We start from the raw sequence: 16,546 nt of genomic DNA on the forward strand, positions 1-16,546 counted from the left end.
GGGTGTGGCAGTATCGTGCTGGAGGGCGCCACTGGTAGCGATGTGGGCTTCCTCGCTTCGCCTCGCCTCACACCAGGTGTCTGCGTAGTTTGCAGTGCATTCGCACCATTCCTATCCCTGTCCCTGTCCCCGTCCCGACTTGTCCCGACTTTGCTCGACTGCCGCTCGCTGCCGCTCGGGTCGTGGTCCATATGACAGCGCAAGCACGACAAACGTCTGCGGGACGAGACGAGACGAGACGAGACGAGACGACTAAGGAATAAATTCGTGGTTACAAATCAAATTTGGAACTCTACACTCCTACACAACAATAGGCGGTGACGTATTTCAGAAATCACCTGCCGATTCGTACTGTTTTGTCGTTTTCAAAGTCTTCTTGGCAAACTTGGTTAGCACATTCTCCCTCAAACTGAGTTAATTACTGCATTTTCGTACCATTACAGTAGTTTAAAAGGCTTAAGGAAGCATCTTTGTCACAACAGAAAGGTAGTTTGAAAATTGGGCTGGCGACATAACAAAAAAGAAGAAAAGGAAGGGAGCCAACAGCACCCGGGTTTCCCAGGCGGTCACCCATCCAAGTACTAGCCGGGCCCGATGATGCTTAACTTCGGTGATCGGACGAGAACCGGTGTATTCATTATGGTATGGCCGTTGGCGCTCATCTAATGTAGGAGCACGGCAGAATTCGCGTTCGGCTTTTCTCCCAACACACAAAATGTTAGTTTTCGGCCGCATTTGACGAAAGCGCTTCCTTCCGCAACCGCCAGTTCCTCGAGGACGGCGCGGGGAGGCGCGCCCGGTGTCCCAGCAGAGCGACGGCCGAATTGGCGGGCGCACCGCCGCGTGTGTGAGACGCACTGCTGCTCGTTGCACCCCCTGTCATTCGCTGGGCGCGTGCAGCCTTCGACACTAGCGGAGGACGCATCTTGTCCCTGGTGTTCAGCGGAGGGCCTGTGCGGGGTGTGGCATTATCGTGCTGGAGGGCGCCACTGGTAGCGATGTGGGCTTCCTCGCTTCGCCTCGCCTCACACCAGGTGTCTGCGTAGTTTGCAGTGCATTCGCACCATTCCTATCCCTGTCCCTGTCCCCGTCCCGACTTGTCCCGACTCTGCTCGACTGCCGCTCGCTGCCGCTCGGGTCGTGGTCCATATGACAGCGCAAGCACGACAAACGTCTGCGGGACGAGACGAGACGAGACGAGACGAGACGACTAAGGAATAAATTCGTGGTTACAAATCAAATTTGGAACTCTACACTCCTACACATCAATAGGCGGTGACGTATTTCAGAAATCACCTGCTGATTCGTACTGTTTTGTCGTTTTCAAAGTCTTCTTGGCAAACTTGGTTAGCACATTCTCCCTCAAACTGAGTTAATTACTGCATTTTCGTACCATTACAGTAGTTTAAAAGGCTTAAGGAAGCATCTTTGTCACAACAGAAAGGTAGTTTGAAAATTGGGCTGGCGACATAACAAAAAAGAAGAAAAGGAAGGGAGCCAACAGCACCCGGGTTTCCCAGGCGGTCACCCATCCAAGTACTAGCCGGGCCCGATGATGCTTAACTTCGGTGATCGGACGAGAACCGGTGTATTCATTATGGTATGGCCGTTGGCGCTCATCTAATGTAGGAGCACGGCAGAATTCGCGTTCGGCTTTTCTCCCAACACACAAAATGTTAGTTTTCGGCCGCATTTGACGAAAGCGCTTCCTTCCGCAACCGCCAGTTCCTCGAGGACGGCGCGGGGAGGCGCGCCCGGTGTCCCAGCAGAGCGACGGCCGAATTGGCGGGCGCACCGCCGCGTGTGTGAGACGCACTGCTGCTCGTTGCACCCCCTGTCATTCGCTGGGCGCGTGCAGCCTTCGACACTAGCGGAGGACGCATCTTGTCCCTGGTGTTCAGCGGAGGGCCTGTGCGGGGTGTGGCATTATCGTGCTGGAGGGCGCCACTGGTAGCGATGTGGGCTTTCTCGCTTCGCCTCGCCTCACACCAGGTGTCTGCGTAGTTTGCAGTGCATTCGCACCATTCCTATCCCTGTCCCTGTCCCCGTCCCGACTTGTCCCGACTCTGCTCGACTGCCGCTCGCTGCCGCTCGGGTCGTGGTCCATATGACAGCGCAAGCACGACAAACGTCTGCGGGACGAGACGAGACGAGACGAGACGAGACGACTAAGGAATAAATTCGTGGTTACAAATCAAATTTGGAACTCTACACTCCTACACATCAATAGGCGGTGACGTATTTCAGAAATCACCTGCTGATTCGTACTGTTTTGTCGTTTTCAAAGTCTTCTTGGCAAACTTGGTTAGCACATTCTCCCTCAAACTGAGTTAATTACTGCATTTTCGTACCATTACAGTAGTTTAAAAGGCTTAAGGAAGCATCTTTGTCACAACAGAAAGGTAGTTTGAAAATTGGGCTGGCGACATAACAAAAAAGAAGAAAAGGAAGGGAGCCAACAGCACCCGGGTTTCCCAGGCGGTCACCCATCCAAGTACTAGCCGGGCCCGATGATGCTTAACTTCGGTGATCGGACGAGAACCGGTGTATTCATTATGGTATGGCCGTTGGCGCTCATCTAATGTAGGAGCACGGCAGAATTCGCGTTCGGCTTTTCTCCCAACACACAAAATGTTAGTTTTCGGCCGCATTTGACGAAAGCGCTTCCTTCCGCAACCGCCAGTTCCTCGAGGACGGCGCGGGGAGGCGCGCCCGGTGTCCCAGCAGAGCGACGGCCGAATTGGCGGGCGCACCGCCGCGTGTGTGAGACGCACTGCTGCTCGTTGCACCCCCTGTCATTCGCTGGGCGCGTGCAGCCTTCGACACTAGCGGAGGACGCATCTTGTCCCTGGTGTTCAGCGGAGGGCCTGTGCGGGGTGTGGCATTATCGTGCTGGAGGGCGCCACTGGTAGCGATGTGGGCTTCCTCGCTTCGCCTCGCCTCACACCAGGTGTCTGCGTAGTTTGCAGTGCATTCGCACCATTCCTATCCCTGTCCCTGTCCCCGTCCCGACTTGTCCCGACTCTGCTCGACTGCCGCTCGCTGCCGCTCGGGTCGTGGTCCATATGACAGCGCAAGCACGACAAACGTCTGCGGGACGAGACGAGACGAGACGAGACGAGACGACTAAGGAATAAATTCGTGGTTACAAATCAAATTTGGAACTCTACACTCCTACACATCAATAGGCGGTGACGTATTTCAGAAATCACCTGCTGATTCGTACTGTTTTGTCGTTTTCAAAGTCTTCTTGGCAAACTTGGTTAGCACATTCTCCCTCAAACTGAGTTAATTACTGCATTTTCGTACCATTACAGTAGTTTAAAAGGCTTAAGGAAGCATCTTTGTCACAACAGAAAGGTAGTTTGAAAATTGGGCTGGCGACATAACAAAAAAGAAGAAAAGGAAGGGAGCCAACAGCACCCGGGTTTCCCAGGCGGTCACCCATCCAAGTACTAGCCGGGCCCGATGATGCTTAACTTCGGTGATCGGACGAGAACCGGTGTATTCATTATGGTATGGCCGTTGGCGCTCATCTAATGTAGGAGCACGGCAGAATTCGCGTTCGGCTTTTCTCCCAACACACAAAATGTTAGTTTTCGGCCGCATTTGACGAAAGCGCTTCCTTCCGCAACCGCCAGTTCCTCGAGGACGGCGCGGGGAGGCGCGCCCGGTGTCCCAGCAGAGCGACGGCCGAATTGGCGGGCGCACCGCCGCGTGTGTGAGACGCACTGCTGCTCGTTGCACCCCCTGTCATTCGCTGGGCGCGTGCAGCCTTCGACACTAGCGGAGGACGCATCTTGTCCCTGGTGTTCAGCGGAGGGCCTGTGCGGGGTGTGGCATTATCGTGCTGGAGGGCGCCACTGGTAGCGATGTGGGCTTCCTCGCTTCGCCTCGCCTCACACCAGGTGTCTGCGTAGTTTGCAGTGCATTCGCACCATTCCTATCCCTGTCCCTGTCCCCGTCCCGACTTGTCCCGACTCTGCTCGACTGCCGCTCGCTGCCGCTCGGGTCGTGGTCCATATGACAGCGCAAGCACGACAAACGTCTGCGGGACGAGACGAGACGAGACGAGACGAGACGACTAAGGAATAAATTCGTGGTTACAAATCAAATTTGGAACTCTACACTCCTACACATCAATAGGCGGTGACGTATTTCAGAAATCACCTGCTGATTCGTACTGTTTTGTCGTTTTCAAAGTCTTCTTGGCAAACTTGGTTAGCACATTCTCCCTCAAACTGAGTTAATTACTGCATTTTCGTACCATTACAGTAGTTTAAAAGGCTTAAGGAAGCATCTTTGTCACAACAGAAAGGTAGTTTGAAAATTGGGCTGGCGACATAACAAAAAAAAAGAAAAGGAAGGGAGCCAACAGCACCCGGGTTTCCCAGGCGGTCACCCATCCAAGTACTAGCCGGGCCCGATGATGCTTAACTTCGGTGATCGGACGAGAACCGGTGTATTCATCATGGTATGGCCGTTGGCGCTCATCTAATGTAGGAGCACGGCAGAATTCGCGTTCGGCTTTTCTCCCAACACACAAAATGTTAGTTTTCGGCCGCATTTGACGAAAGCGCTTCCTTCCGCAACCGCCAGTTCCTCGAGGACGGCGCGGGGAGGCGCGCCCGGCGTCCCAGCAGAGCGACGGCCGAATTGGCGGGCGCACCGCCGCGTGTGTGAGACGCACTGCTGCTCGTTGCACCCCCTGTCATTCGCTGGGCGCGTGCAGCCTTCGACACTAGCGGAGGACGCATCTTGTCCCTGGTGTTCAGCGGAGGGCCTGTGCGGGGTGTGGCAGTATCGTGCTGGAGGGCGCCACTGGTAGCGATGTGGGCTTCCTCGCTTCGCCTCGCCTCACACCAGGTGTCTGCGTAGTTTGCAGTGCATTCGCACCATTCCTATCCCTGTCCCTGTCCCCGTCCCGACTTGTCCCGACTTTGCTCGACTGCCGCTCGCTGCCGCTCGGGTCGTGGTCCATATGACAGCGCAAGCACGACAAACGTCTGCGGGACGAGACGAGACGAGACGAGACGAGACGACTAAGGAATAAATTCGTGGTTACAAATCAAATTTGGAACTCTACACTCCTACACAACAATAGGCGGTGACGTATTTCAGAAATCACCTGCCGATTCGTACTGTTTTGTCGTTTTCAAAGTCTTCTTGGCAAACTTGGTTAGCACATTCTCCCTCAAACTGAGTTAACTACTGCATTTTCGTACCAGTACAGTAGTTTAAAAGGCTTAAGGAAGCATCTTTGTCACAACAGAAAGGTAGTTTGAAAATTGGGCTGGCGACATAACAAAAAAAAAGAAAAGGAAGGGAGCCAACAGCACCCGGGTTTCCCAGGCGGTCACCCATCCAAGTACTAGCCGGGCCCGATGATGCTTAACTTCGGTGATCGGACGAGAACCGGTGTATTCATCATGGTATGGCCGTTGGCGCTCATCTAATGTAGGAGCACGGCAGAATTCGCGTTCGGCTTTTCTCCCAACACACAAAATGTTAGTTTTCGGCCGCATTTGACGAAAGCGCTTCCTTCCGCAACCGCCAGTTCCTCGAGGACGGCGCGGGGAGGCGCGCCCGGCGTCCCAGCAGAGCGACGGCCGAATTGGCGGGCGCACCGCCGCGTGTGTGAGACGCACTGCTGCTCGTTGCACCCCCTGTCATTTGCTGGGCGCGTGCAGCCTTCGACACTAGCGGAGGACGCATCTTGTCCCTGGTGTTCAGCGGAGGGCCTGTGCGGGGTGTGGCATTATCGTGCTGGAGGGCGCCACTGGTAGCGATGTGGGCTTCCTCGCTTCGCCTCGCCTCACACCAGGTGTCTGCGTAGTTTGCAGTGCATTCGCACCATTCCTATCCCTGTCCCTGTCCCCGTCCCGACTTGTCCCGACTCTGCTCGACTGCCGCTCGCTGCCGCTCGGGTCGTGGTCCATATGACAGCGCAAGCACGACAAACGTCTGCGGGACGAGACGAGACGAGACGAGACGAGACGACTAAGGAATAAATTCGTGGTTACAAATCAAATTTGGAACTCTACACTCCTACACAACAATAGGCGGTGACGTATTTCAGAAATCACCTGCCGATTCGTACTGTTTTGTCGTTTTCAAAGTCTTCTTGGCAAACTTGGTTAGCACATTCTCCCTCAAACTGAGTTAACTACTGCATTTTCGTACCAGTACAGTAGTTTAAAAGGCTTAAGGAAGTATCTTTGTCACAACAGAAAGGTAGTTTGAAAATTGGGCTGGCGACATAACAAAAAAAAAGAAAAGGAAGGGAGCCAACAGCACCCGGGTTTCCCAGGCGGTCACCCATCCAAGTACTAGCCGGGCCCGATGATGCTTAACTTCGGTGATCGGACGAGAACCGGTGTATTCATTATGGTATGGCCGTTGGCGCTCATCTAATGTAGGAGCACGGCAGAATTCGCGTTCGGCTTTTCTCCCAACACACAAAATGTTAGTTTTCGGCCGCATTTGACGAAAGCGCTTCCTTCCGCAACCGCCAGTTCCTCGAGGACGGCGCGGGGAGGCGCGCCCGGTGTCCCAGCAGAGCGACGGCCGAATTGGCGGGCGCACCGCCGCGTGTGTGAGACGCACTGCTGCTCGTTGCACCCCCTGTCATTCGCTGGGCGCGTGCAGCCTTCGACACTAGCGGAGGACGCATCTTGTCCCTGGTGTTCAGCGGAGGGCCTGTGCGGGGTGTGGCAGTATCGTGCTGGAGGGCGCCACTGGTAGCGATGTGGGCTTCCTCGCTTCGCCTCGCCTCACACCAGGTGTCTGCGTAGTTTGCAGTGCATTCGCACCATTCCTATCCCTGTCCCTGTCCCCGTCCCGACTTGTCCCGACTCTGCTCGACTGCCGCTCGCTGCCGCTCGGGTCGTGGTCCATATGACAGCGCAAGCACGACAAACGTCTGCGGGACGAGACGAGACGAGACGAGACGAGACGACTAAGGAATAAATTCGTGGTTACAAATCAAATTTGGAACTCTACACTCCTACACAACAATAGGCGGTGACGTATTTCAGAAATCACCTGCCGATTCGTACTGTTTTGTCGTTTTCAAAGTCTTCTTGGCAAACTTGGTTAGCACATTCTCCCTCAAACTGAGTTAACTACTGCATTTTCGTACCAGTACAGTAGTTTAAAAGGCTTAAGGAAGTATCTTTGTCACAACAGAAAGGTAGTTTGAAAATTGGGCTGGCGACATAACAAAAAAAAAGAAAAGGAAGGGAGCCAACAGCACCCGGGTTTCCCAGGCGGTCACCCATCCAAGTACTAGCCGGGCCCGATGATGCTTAACTTCGGTGATCGGACGAGAACCGGTGTATTCATTATGGTATGGCCGTTGGCGCTCATCTAATGTAGGAGCACGGCAGAATTCGCGTTCGGCTTTTCTCCCAACACACAAAATGTTAGTTTTCGGCCGCATTTGACGAAAGCGCTTCCTTCCGCAACCGCCAGTTCCTCGAGGACGGCGCGGGGAGGCGCGCCCGGTGTCCCAGCAGAGCGACGGCCGAATTGGCGGGCGCACCGCCGCGTGTGTGAGACGCACTGCTGCTCGTTGCACCCCCTGTCATTCGCTGGGCGCGTGCAGCCTTCGACACTAGCGGAGGACGCATCTTGTCCCTGGTGTTCAGCGGAGGGCCTGTGCGGGGTGTGGCAGTATCGTGCTGGAGGGCGCCACTGGTAGCGATGTGGGCTTCCTCGCTTCGCCTCGCCTCACACCAGGTGTCTGCGTAGTTTGCAGTGCATTCGCACCATTCCTATCCCTGTCCCTGTCCCCGTCCCGACTTGTCCCGACTTTGCTCGACTGCCGCTCGCTGCCGCTCGGGTCGTGGTCCATATGACAGCGCAAGCACGACAAACGTCTGCGGGACGAGACGAGACGAGACGAGACGAGACGACTAAGGAATAAATTCGTGGTTACAAATCAAATTTGGAACTCTACACTCCTACACAACAATAGGCGGTGACGTATTTCAGAAATCACCTGCCGATTCGTACTGTTTTGTCGTTTTCAAAGTCTTCTTGGCAAACTTGGTTAGCACATTCTCCCTCAAACTGAGTTAATTACTGCATTTTCGTACCATTACAGTAGTTTAAAAGGCTTAAGGAAGCATCTTTGTCACAACAGAAAGGTAGTTTGAAAATTGGGCTGGCGACATAACAAAAAAGAAGAAAAGGAAGGGAGCCAACAGCACCCGGGTTTCCCAGGCGGTCACCCATCCAAGTACTAGCCGGGCCCGATGATGCTTAACTTCGGTGATCGGACGAGAACCGGTGTATTCATTATGGTATGGCCGTTGGCGCTCATCTAATGTAGGAGCACGGCAGAATTCGCGTTCGGCTTTTCTCCCAACACACAAAATGTTAGTTTTCGGCCGCATTTGACGAAAGCGCTTCCTTCCGCAACCGCCAGTTCCTCGAGGACGGCGCGGGGAGGCGCGCCCGGTGTCCCAGCAGAGCGACGGCCGAATTGGCGGGCGCACCGCCGCGTGTGTGAGACGCACTGCTGCTCGTTGCACCCCCTGTCATTCGCTGGGCGCGTGCAGCCTTCGACACTAGCGGAGGACGCATCTTGTCCCTGGTGTTCAGCGGAGGGCCTGTGCGGGGTGTGGCATTATCGTGCTGGAGGGCGCCACTGGTAGCGATGTGGGCTTCCTCGCTTCGCCTCGCCTCACACCAGGTGTCTGCGTAGTTTGCAGTGCATTCGCACCATTCCTATCCCTGTCCCTGTCCCCGTCCCGACTTGTCCCGACTCTGCTCGACTGCCGCTCGCTGCCGCTCGGGTCGTGGTCCATATGACAGCGCAAGCACGACAAACGTCTGCGGGACGAGACGAGACGAGACGAGACGAGACGACTAAGGAATAAATTCGTGGTTACAAATCAAATTTGGAACTCTACACTCCTACACAACAATAGGCGGTGACGTATTTCAGAAATCACCTGCCGATTCGTACTGTTTTGTCGTTTTCAAAGTCTTCTTGGCAAACTTGGTTAGCACATTCTCCCTCAAACTGAGTTATCTACTGCATTTTCGTACCAGTACAGTAGTTTAAAAGGCTTAAGGAAGCATCTTTGTCACAACAGAAAGGTAGTTTGAAAATTGGGCTGGCGACATAACAAAAAAAAAAGAAAAGGAAGGGAGCCAACAGCACCCGGGTTTCCCAGGCGGTCACCCATCCAAGTACTAGCCGGGCCCGATGATGCTTAACTTCGGTGATCGGACGAGAACCGGTGTATTCATTATGGTATGGCCGTTGGCGCTCATCTAATGTAGGAGCACGGCAGAATTCGCGTTCGGCTTTTCTCCCAACACACAAAATGTTAGTTTTCGGCCGCATTTGACGAAAGCGCTTCCTTCCGCAACCGCCAGTTCCTCGAGGACGGCGCGGGGAGGCGCGCCCGGTGTCCCAGCAGAGCGACGGCCGAATTGGCGGGCGCACCGCCGCGTGTGTGAGACGCACTGCTGCTCGTTGCACCCCCTGTCATTTGCTGGGCGCGTGCAGCCTTCGACACTAGCGGAGGACGCATCTTGTCCCTGGTGTTCAGCGGAGGGCCTGTGCGGGGTGTGGCAGTATCGTGCTGGAGGGCGCCACTGGTAGCGATGTGGGCTTCCTCGCTTCGCCTCGCCTCACACCAGGTGTCTGCGTAGTTTGCAGTGCATTCGCACCATTCCTATCCCTGTCCCTGTCCCCGTCCCGACTTGTCCCGACTTTGCTCGACTGCCGCTCGCTGCCGCTCGGGTCGTGGTCCATATGACAGCGCAAGCACGACAAACGTCTGCGGGACGAGACGAGACGAGACGAGACGAGACGACTAAGGAATAAATTCGTGGTTACAAATCAAATTTGGAACTCTACACTCCTACACAACAATAGGCGGTGACGTATTTCAGAAATCACCTGCCGATTCGTACTGTTTTGTCGTTTTCAAAGTCTTCTTGGCAAACTTGGTTAGCACATTCTCCCTCAAACTGAGTTAACTACTGCATTTTCGTACCAGTACAGTAGTTTAAAAGGCTTAAGGAAGCATCTTTGTCACAACAGAAAGGTAGTTTGAAAATTGGGCTGGCGACATAACAAAAAAAAAGAAAAGGAAGGGAGCCAACAGCACCCGGGTTTCCCAGGCGGTCACCCATCCAAGTACTAGCCGGGCCCGATGATGCTTAACTTCGGTGATCGGACGAGAACCGGTGTATTCATCATGGTATGGCCGTTGGCGCTCATCTAATGTAGGAGCACGGCAGAATTCGCGTTCGGCTTTTCTCCCAACACACAAAATGTTAGTTTTCGGCCGCATTTGACGTAAGCGCTTCCTTCCGCAACCGCCAGTTCCTCGAGGACGGCGCGGGGAGGCGCGCCCGGCGTCCCAGCAGAGCGACGGCCGAATTGGCGGGCGCACCGCCGCGTGTGTGAGACGCACTGCTGCTCGTTGCACCCCCTGTCATTTGCTGGGCGCGTGCAGCCTTCGACACTAGCGGAGGACGCATCTTGTCCCTGGTGTTCAGCGGAGGGCCTGTGCGGGGTGTGGCATTATCGTGCTGGAGGGCGCCACTGGTAGCGATGTGGGCTTCCTCGCTTCGCCTCGCCTCACACCAGGTGTCTGCGTAGTTTGCAGTGCATTCGCACCATTCCTATCCCTGTCCCTGTCCCCGTCCCGACTTGTCCCGACTCTGCTCGACTGCCGCTCGCTGCCGCTCGGGTCGTGGTCCATATGACAGCGCAAGCACGACAAACGTCTGCGGGACGAGACGAGACGAGACGAGACGAGACGACTAAGGAATAAATTCGTGGTTACAAATCAAATTTGGAACTCTACACTCCTACACAACAATAGGCGGTGACGTATTTCAGAAATCACCTGCCGATTCGTACTGTTTTGTCGTTTTCAAAGTCTTCTTGGCAAACTTGGTTAGCACATTCTCCCTCAAACTGAGTTAACTACTGCATTTTCGTACCAGTACAGTAGTTTAAAAGGCTTAAGGAAGTATCTTTGTCACAACAGAAAGGTAGTTTGAAAATTGGGCTGGCGACATAACAAAAAAAAAGAAAAGGAAGGGAGCCAACAGCACCCGGGTTTCCCAGGCGGTCACCCATCCAAGTACTAGCCGGGCCCGATGATGCTTAACTTCGGTGATCGGACGAGAACCGGTGTATTCATTATGGTATGGCCGTTGGCGCTCATCTAATGTAGGAGCACGGCAGAATTCGCGTTCGGCTTTTCTCCCAACACACAAAATGTTAGTTTTCGGCCGCATTTGACGAAAGCGCTTCCTTCCGCAACCGCCAGTTCCTCGAGGACGGCGCGGGGAGGCGCGCCCGGTGTCCCAGCAGAGCGACGGCCGAATTGGCGGGCGCACCGCCGCGTGTGTGAGACGCACTGCTGCTCGTTGCACCCCCTGTCATTCGCTGGGCGCGTGCAGCCTTCGACACTAGCGGAGGACGCATCTTGTCCCTGGTGTTCAGCGGAGGGCCTGTGCGGGGTGTGGCAGTATCGTGCTGGAGGGCGCCACTGGTAGCGATGTGGGCTTCCTCGCTTCGCCTCGCCTCACACCAGGTGTCTGCGTAGTTTGCAGTGCATTCGCACCATTCCTATCCCTGTCCCTGTCCCCGTCCCGACTTGTCCCGACTTTGCTCGACTGCCGCTCGCTGCCGCTCGGGTCGTGGTCCATATGACAGCGCAAGCACGACAAACGTCTGCGGGACGAGACGAGACGAGACGAGACGAGACGACTAAGGAATAAATTCGTGGTTACAAATCAAATTTGGAACTCTACACTCCTACACAACAATAGGCGGTGACGTATTTCAGAAATCACCTGCCGATTCGTACTGTTTTGTCGTTTTCAAAGTCTTCTTGGCAAACTTGGTTAGCACATTCTCCCTCAAACTGAGTTAATTACTGCATTTTCGTACCATTACAGTAGTTTAAAAGGCTTAAGGAAGCATCTTTGTCACAACAGAAAGGTAGTTTGAAAATTGGGCTGGCGACATAACAAAAAAGAAGAAAAGGAAGGGAGCCAACAGCACCCGGGTTTCCCAGGCGGTCACCCATCCAAGTACTAGCCGGGCCCGATGATGCTTAACTTCGGTGATCGGACGAGAACCGGTGTATTCATTATGGTATGGCCGTTGGCGCTCATCTAATGTAGGAGCACGGCAGAATTCGCGTTCGGCTTTTCTCCCAACACACAAAATGTTAGTTTTCGGCCGCATTTGACGAAAGCGCTTCCTTCCGCAACCGCCAGTTCCTCGAGGACGGCGCGGGGAGGCGCGCCCGGTGTCCCAGCAGAGCGACGGCCGAATTGGCGGGCGCACCGCCGCGTGTGTGAGACGCACTGCTGCTCGTTGCACCCCCTGTCATTCGCTGGGCGCGTGCAGCCTTCGACACTAGCGGAGGACGCATCTTGTCCCTGGTGTTCAGCGGAGGGCCTGTGCGGGGTGTGGCATTATCGTGCTGGAGGGCGCCACTGGTAGCGATATGGGCTTCCTCGCTTCGCCTCGCCTCACACCAGGTGTCTGCGTAGTTTGCAGTGCATTCGCACCATTCCTATCCCTGTCCCTGTCCCCGTCCCGACTTGTCCCGACTCTGCTCGACTGCCGCTCGCTGCCGCTCGGGTCGTGGTCCATATGACAGCGCAAGCACGACAAACGTCTGCGGGACGAGACGAGACGAGACGAGACGAGACGACTAAGGAATAAATTCGTGGTTACAAATCAAATTTGGAACTCTACACTCCTACACATCAATAGGCGGTGACGTATTTCAGAAATCACCTGCTGATTCGTACTGTTTTGTCGTTTTCAAAGTCTTCTTGGCAAACTTGGTTAGCACATTCTCCCTCAAACTGAGTTAATTACTGCATTTTCGTACCATTACAGTAGTTTAAAAGGCTTAAGGAAGCATCTTTGTCACAACAGAAAGGTAGTTTGAAAATTGGGCTGGCGACATAACAAAAAAAAAGAAAAGGAAGGGAGCCAACAGCACCCGGGTTTCCCAGGCGGTCACCCATCCAAGTACTAGCCGGGCCCGATGATGCTTAACTTCGGTGATCGGACGAGAACCGGTGTATTCATCATGGTATGGCCGTTGGCGCTCATCTAATGTAGGAGCACGGCAGAATTCGCGTTCGGCTTTTCTCCCAACACACAAAATGTTAGTTTTCGGCCGCATTTGACGAAAGCGCTTCCTTCCGCAACCGCCAGTTCCTCGAGGACGGCGCGGGGAGGCGCGCCCGGCGTCCCAGCAGAGCGACGGCCGAATTGGCGGGCGCACCGCCGCGTGTGTGAGACGCACTGCTGCTCGTTGCACCCCCTGTCATTTGCTGGGCGCGTGCAGCCTTCGACACTAGCGGAGGACGCATCTTGTCCCTGGTGTTCAGCGGAGGGCCTCTGCGGGGTGTGGCAGTGTCGTGCTGGAGGGCGCCACTGGTAGCGATGTGGGCTTCCTCGCCTCGCCTCGCCTCGCCTCACACCAGGTGTCTGCGTAGTTTGCAGTGCATTCGCACCATTCCTATCCCTGTCCCTGTCCCCGTCCCGACTTGTCCCGACTTTGCTCGACTGCCGCTCGCTGCCGCTCGGGTCGTGGTCCATATGACAGCGCAAGCACGACAAACGTCTGCGGGACGAGACGAGACGAGACGAGACGAGACGACTAAGGAATAAATTCGTGGTTACAAATCAAATTTGGAACTCTACACTCCTACACAACAATAGGCGGTGACGTATTTCAGAAATCACCTGCCGATTCGTACTGTTTTGTCGTTTTCAAAGTCTTCTTGGCAAACTTGGTTAGCACATTCTCCCTCAAACTGAGTTAACTACTGCATTTTCGTACCAGTACAGTAGTTTAAAAGGCTTAAGGAAGCATCTTTGTCACAACAGAAAGGTAGTTTGAAAATTGGGCTGGCGACATAACAAAAAAAAAGAAAAGGAAGGGAGCCAACAGCACCCGGGTTTCCCAGGCGGTCACCCATCCAAGTACTAGCCGGGCCCGATGATGCTTAACTTCGGTGATCGGACGAGAACCGGTGTATTCATCATGGTATGGCCGTTGGCGCTCATCTAATGTAGGAGCACGGCAGAATTCGCGTTCGGCTTTTCTCCCAACACACAAAATGTTAGTTTTCGGCCGCATTTGACGTAAGCGCTTCCTTCCGCAACCGCCAGTTCCTCGAGGACGGCGCGGGGAGGCGCGCCCGGCGTCCCAGCAGAGCGACGGCCGAATTGGCGGGCGCACCGCCGCGTGTGTGAGACGCACTGCTGCTCGTTGCACCCCCTGTCATTTGCTGGGCGCGTGCAGCCTTCGACACTAGCGGAGGACGCATCTTGTCCCTGGTGTTCAGCGGAGGGCCTGTGCGGGGTGTGGCATTATCGTGCTGGAGGGCGCCACTGGTAGCGATGTGGGCTTCCTCGCTTCGCCTCGCCTCACACCAGGTGTCTGCGTAGTTTGCAGTGCATTCGCACCATTCCTATCCCTGTCCCTGTCCCCGTCCCGACTTGTCCCGACTCTGCTCGACTGCCGCTCGCTGCCGCTCGGGTCGTGGTCCATATGACAGCGCAAGCACGACAAACGTCTGCGGGACGAGACGAGACGAGACGAGACGAGACGACTAAGGAATAAATTCGTGGTTACAAATCAAATTTGGAACTCTACACTCCTACACAACAATAGGCGGTGACGTATTTCAGAAATCACCTGCCGATTCGTACTGTTTTGTCGTTTTCAAAGTCTTCTTGGCAAACTTGGTTAGCACATTCTCCCTCAAACTGAGTTAACTACTGCATTTTCGTACCAGTACAGTAGTTTAAAAGGCTTAAGGAAGTATCTTTGTCACAACAGAAAGGTAGTTTGAAAATTGGGCTGGCGACATAACAAAAAAAAAGAAAAGGAAGGGAGCCAACAGCACCCGGGTTTCCCAGGCGGTCACCCATCCAAGTACTAGCCGGGCCCGATGATGCTTAACTTCGGTGATCGGACGAGAACCGGTGTATTCATTATGGTATGGCCGTTGGCGCTCATCTAATGTAGGAGCACGGCAGAATTCGCGTTCGGCTTTTCTCCCAACACACAAAATGTTAGTTTTCGGCCGCATTTGACGAAAGCGCTTCCTTCCGCAACCGCCAGTTCCTCGAGGACGGCGCGGGGAGGCGCGCCCGGTGTCCCAGCAGAGCGACGGCCGAATTGGCGGGCGCACCGCCGCGTGTGTGAGACGCACTGCTGCTCGTTGCACCCCCTGTCATTCGCTGGGCGCGTGCAGCCTTCGACACTAGCGGAGGACGCATCTTGTCCCTGGTGTTCAGCGGAGGGCCTGTGCGGGGTGTGGCAGTATCGTGCTGGAGGGCGCCACTGGTAGCGATGTGGGCTTCCTCGCTTCGCCTCGCCTCACACCAGGTGTCTGCGTAGTTTGCAGTGCATTCGCACCATTCCTATCCCTGTCCCTGTCCCCGTCCCGACTTGTCCCGACTTTGCTCGACTGCCGCTCGCTGCCGCTCGGGTCGTGGTCCATATGACAGCGCAAGCACGACAAACGTCTGCGGGACGAGACGAGACGAGACGAGACGAGACGACTAAGGAATAAATTCGTGGTTACAAATCAAATTTGGAACTCTACACTCCTACACAACAATAGGCGGTGACGTATTTCAGAAATCACCTGCCGATTCGTACTGTTTTGTCGTTTTCAAAGTCTTCTTGGCAAACTTGGTTAGCACATTCTCCCTCAAACTGAGTTAATTACTGCATTTTCGTACCATTACAGTAGTTTAAAAGGCTTAAGGAAGCATCTTTGTCACAACAGAAAGGTAGTTTGAAAATTGGGCTGGCGACATAACAAAAAAGAAGAAAAGGAAGGGAGCCAACAGCACCCGGGTTTCCCAGGCGGTCACCCATCCAAGTACTAGCCGGGCCCGATGATGCTTAACTTCGGTGATCGGACGAGAACCGGTGTATTCATTATGGTATGGCCGTTGGCGCTCATCTAATGTAGGAGCACGGCAGAATTCGCGTTCGGCTTTTCTCCCAACACACAAAATGTTAGTTTTCGGCCGCATTTGACGAAAGCGCTTCCTTCCGCAACCGCCAGTTCCTCGAGGACGGCGCGGGGAGGCGCGCCCGGTGTCCCAGCAGAGCGACGGCCGAATTGGCGGGCGCACCGCCGCGTGTGTGAGACGCACTGCTGCTCGTTGCACCCCCTGTCATTCGCTGGGCGCGTGCAGCCTTCGACACTAGCGGAGGACGCATCTTGTCCCTGGTGTTCAGCGGAGGGCCTGTGCGGGGTGTGGCATTATCGTGCTGGAGGGCGCCACTGGTAGCGATATGGGCTTCCTCGCTTCGCCTCGCCTCACACCAGGTGTCTGCGTAGTTTGCAGTGCATTCGCACCATTCCTATCCCTGTCCCTGTCCCCGTCCCGACTTGTCCCGACTCTGCTCGACTGCCGCTCGCTGCCGCTCGGGTCGTGGTCCATATGACAGCGCAAGCACGACAAACGTCTGCGGGACGAGACGAGACGAGACGAGACGAGACGACT

The 16,546-nt window shown here is 54.8% G+C and overlaps 17 non-coding genes across 17 annotated transcripts; all 17 read right to left on the bottom strand.

Annotated features, from left to right (window-relative positions):
* Positions 1 to 537: 537 nt before the first annotated feature.
* LOC126159630 (5S ribosomal RNA) lies at positions 538 to 656 on the bottom strand. The gene has a single exon (XR_007534481.1). It is a non-coding gene; the product is annotated as a 5S ribosomal RNA (ribosomal RNA).
* Positions 657 to 1,495: 839 nt separating this feature from the next.
* On the bottom strand, positions 1,496 to 1,614 carry LOC126159631 (5S ribosomal RNA). Its single transcript, XR_007534482.1, has one exon. It is a non-coding gene; the product is annotated as a 5S ribosomal RNA (ribosomal RNA).
* An 839-nt stretch (positions 1,615 to 2,453) lies between these two features.
* LOC126159632 (5S ribosomal RNA) lies at positions 2,454 to 2,572 on the bottom strand. Its single transcript, XR_007534483.1, has one exon. It is a non-coding gene; the product is annotated as a 5S ribosomal RNA (ribosomal RNA).
* Positions 2,573 to 3,411: 839 nt separating this feature from the next.
* Positions 3,412 to 3,530, bottom strand: LOC126159633 (5S ribosomal RNA). The gene has a single exon (XR_007534484.1). It is a non-coding gene; the product is annotated as a 5S ribosomal RNA (ribosomal RNA).
* An 839-nt stretch (positions 3,531 to 4,369) lies between these two features.
* Positions 4,370 to 4,488, bottom strand: LOC126159776 (5S ribosomal RNA). The gene has a single exon (XR_007534614.1). It is a non-coding gene; the product is annotated as a 5S ribosomal RNA (ribosomal RNA).
* Positions 4,489 to 5,327: 839 nt separating this feature from the next.
* LOC126159777 (5S ribosomal RNA) lies at positions 5,328 to 5,446 on the bottom strand. Its single transcript, XR_007534615.1, has one exon. It is a non-coding gene; the product is annotated as a 5S ribosomal RNA (ribosomal RNA).
* An 839-nt stretch (positions 5,447 to 6,285) lies between these two features.
* LOC126159634 (5S ribosomal RNA) lies at positions 6,286 to 6,404 on the bottom strand. Its single transcript, XR_007534485.1, has one exon. It is a non-coding gene; the product is annotated as a 5S ribosomal RNA (ribosomal RNA).
* An 839-nt stretch (positions 6,405 to 7,243) lies between these two features.
* LOC126159635 (5S ribosomal RNA) lies at positions 7,244 to 7,362 on the bottom strand. The gene has a single exon (XR_007534486.1). It is a non-coding gene; the product is annotated as a 5S ribosomal RNA (ribosomal RNA).
* Positions 7,363 to 8,201: 839 nt separating this feature from the next.
* LOC126159637 (5S ribosomal RNA) lies at positions 8,202 to 8,320 on the bottom strand. Its single transcript, XR_007534488.1, has one exon. It is a non-coding gene; the product is annotated as a 5S ribosomal RNA (ribosomal RNA).
* Positions 8,321 to 9,160: 840 nt separating this feature from the next.
* On the bottom strand, positions 9,161 to 9,279 carry LOC126159638 (5S ribosomal RNA). Its single transcript, XR_007534489.1, has one exon. It is a non-coding gene; the product is annotated as a 5S ribosomal RNA (ribosomal RNA).
* Positions 9,280 to 10,118: 839 nt separating this feature from the next.
* LOC126159778 (5S ribosomal RNA) lies at positions 10,119 to 10,237 on the bottom strand. The gene has a single exon (XR_007534616.1). It is a non-coding gene; the product is annotated as a 5S ribosomal RNA (ribosomal RNA).
* Positions 10,238 to 11,076: 839 nt separating this feature from the next.
* LOC126159639 (5S ribosomal RNA) lies at positions 11,077 to 11,195 on the bottom strand. The gene has a single exon (XR_007534490.1). It is a non-coding gene; the product is annotated as a 5S ribosomal RNA (ribosomal RNA).
* Positions 11,196 to 12,034: 839 nt separating this feature from the next.
* Positions 12,035 to 12,153, bottom strand: LOC126159640 (5S ribosomal RNA). Its single transcript, XR_007534491.1, has one exon. It is a non-coding gene; the product is annotated as a 5S ribosomal RNA (ribosomal RNA).
* An 839-nt stretch (positions 12,154 to 12,992) lies between these two features.
* On the bottom strand, positions 12,993 to 13,111 carry LOC126159779 (5S ribosomal RNA). The gene has a single exon (XR_007534617.1). It is a non-coding gene; the product is annotated as a 5S ribosomal RNA (ribosomal RNA).
* An 844-nt stretch (positions 13,112 to 13,955) lies between these two features.
* LOC126159781 (5S ribosomal RNA) lies at positions 13,956 to 14,074 on the bottom strand. Its single transcript, XR_007534619.1, has one exon. It is a non-coding gene; the product is annotated as a 5S ribosomal RNA (ribosomal RNA).
* An 839-nt stretch (positions 14,075 to 14,913) lies between these two features.
* On the bottom strand, positions 14,914 to 15,032 carry LOC126159642 (5S ribosomal RNA). Its single transcript, XR_007534492.1, has one exon. It is a non-coding gene; the product is annotated as a 5S ribosomal RNA (ribosomal RNA).
* Positions 15,033 to 15,871: 839 nt separating this feature from the next.
* Positions 15,872 to 15,990, bottom strand: LOC126159643 (5S ribosomal RNA). The gene has a single exon (XR_007534493.1). It is a non-coding gene; the product is annotated as a 5S ribosomal RNA (ribosomal RNA).
* Between the last annotated feature and the right edge of the window lie 556 nt (positions 15,991 to 16,546).

This window comes from Schistocerca cancellata, unplaced genomic scaffold, assembly GCF_023864275.1.
Source record: "Schistocerca cancellata isolate TAMUIC-IGC-003103 unplaced genomic scaffold, iqSchCanc2.1 HiC_scaffold_1144, whole genome shotgun sequence".
Classification (NCBI taxonomy): Eukaryota; Metazoa; Arthropoda; class Insecta; order Orthoptera; family Acrididae; genus Schistocerca; species Schistocerca cancellata.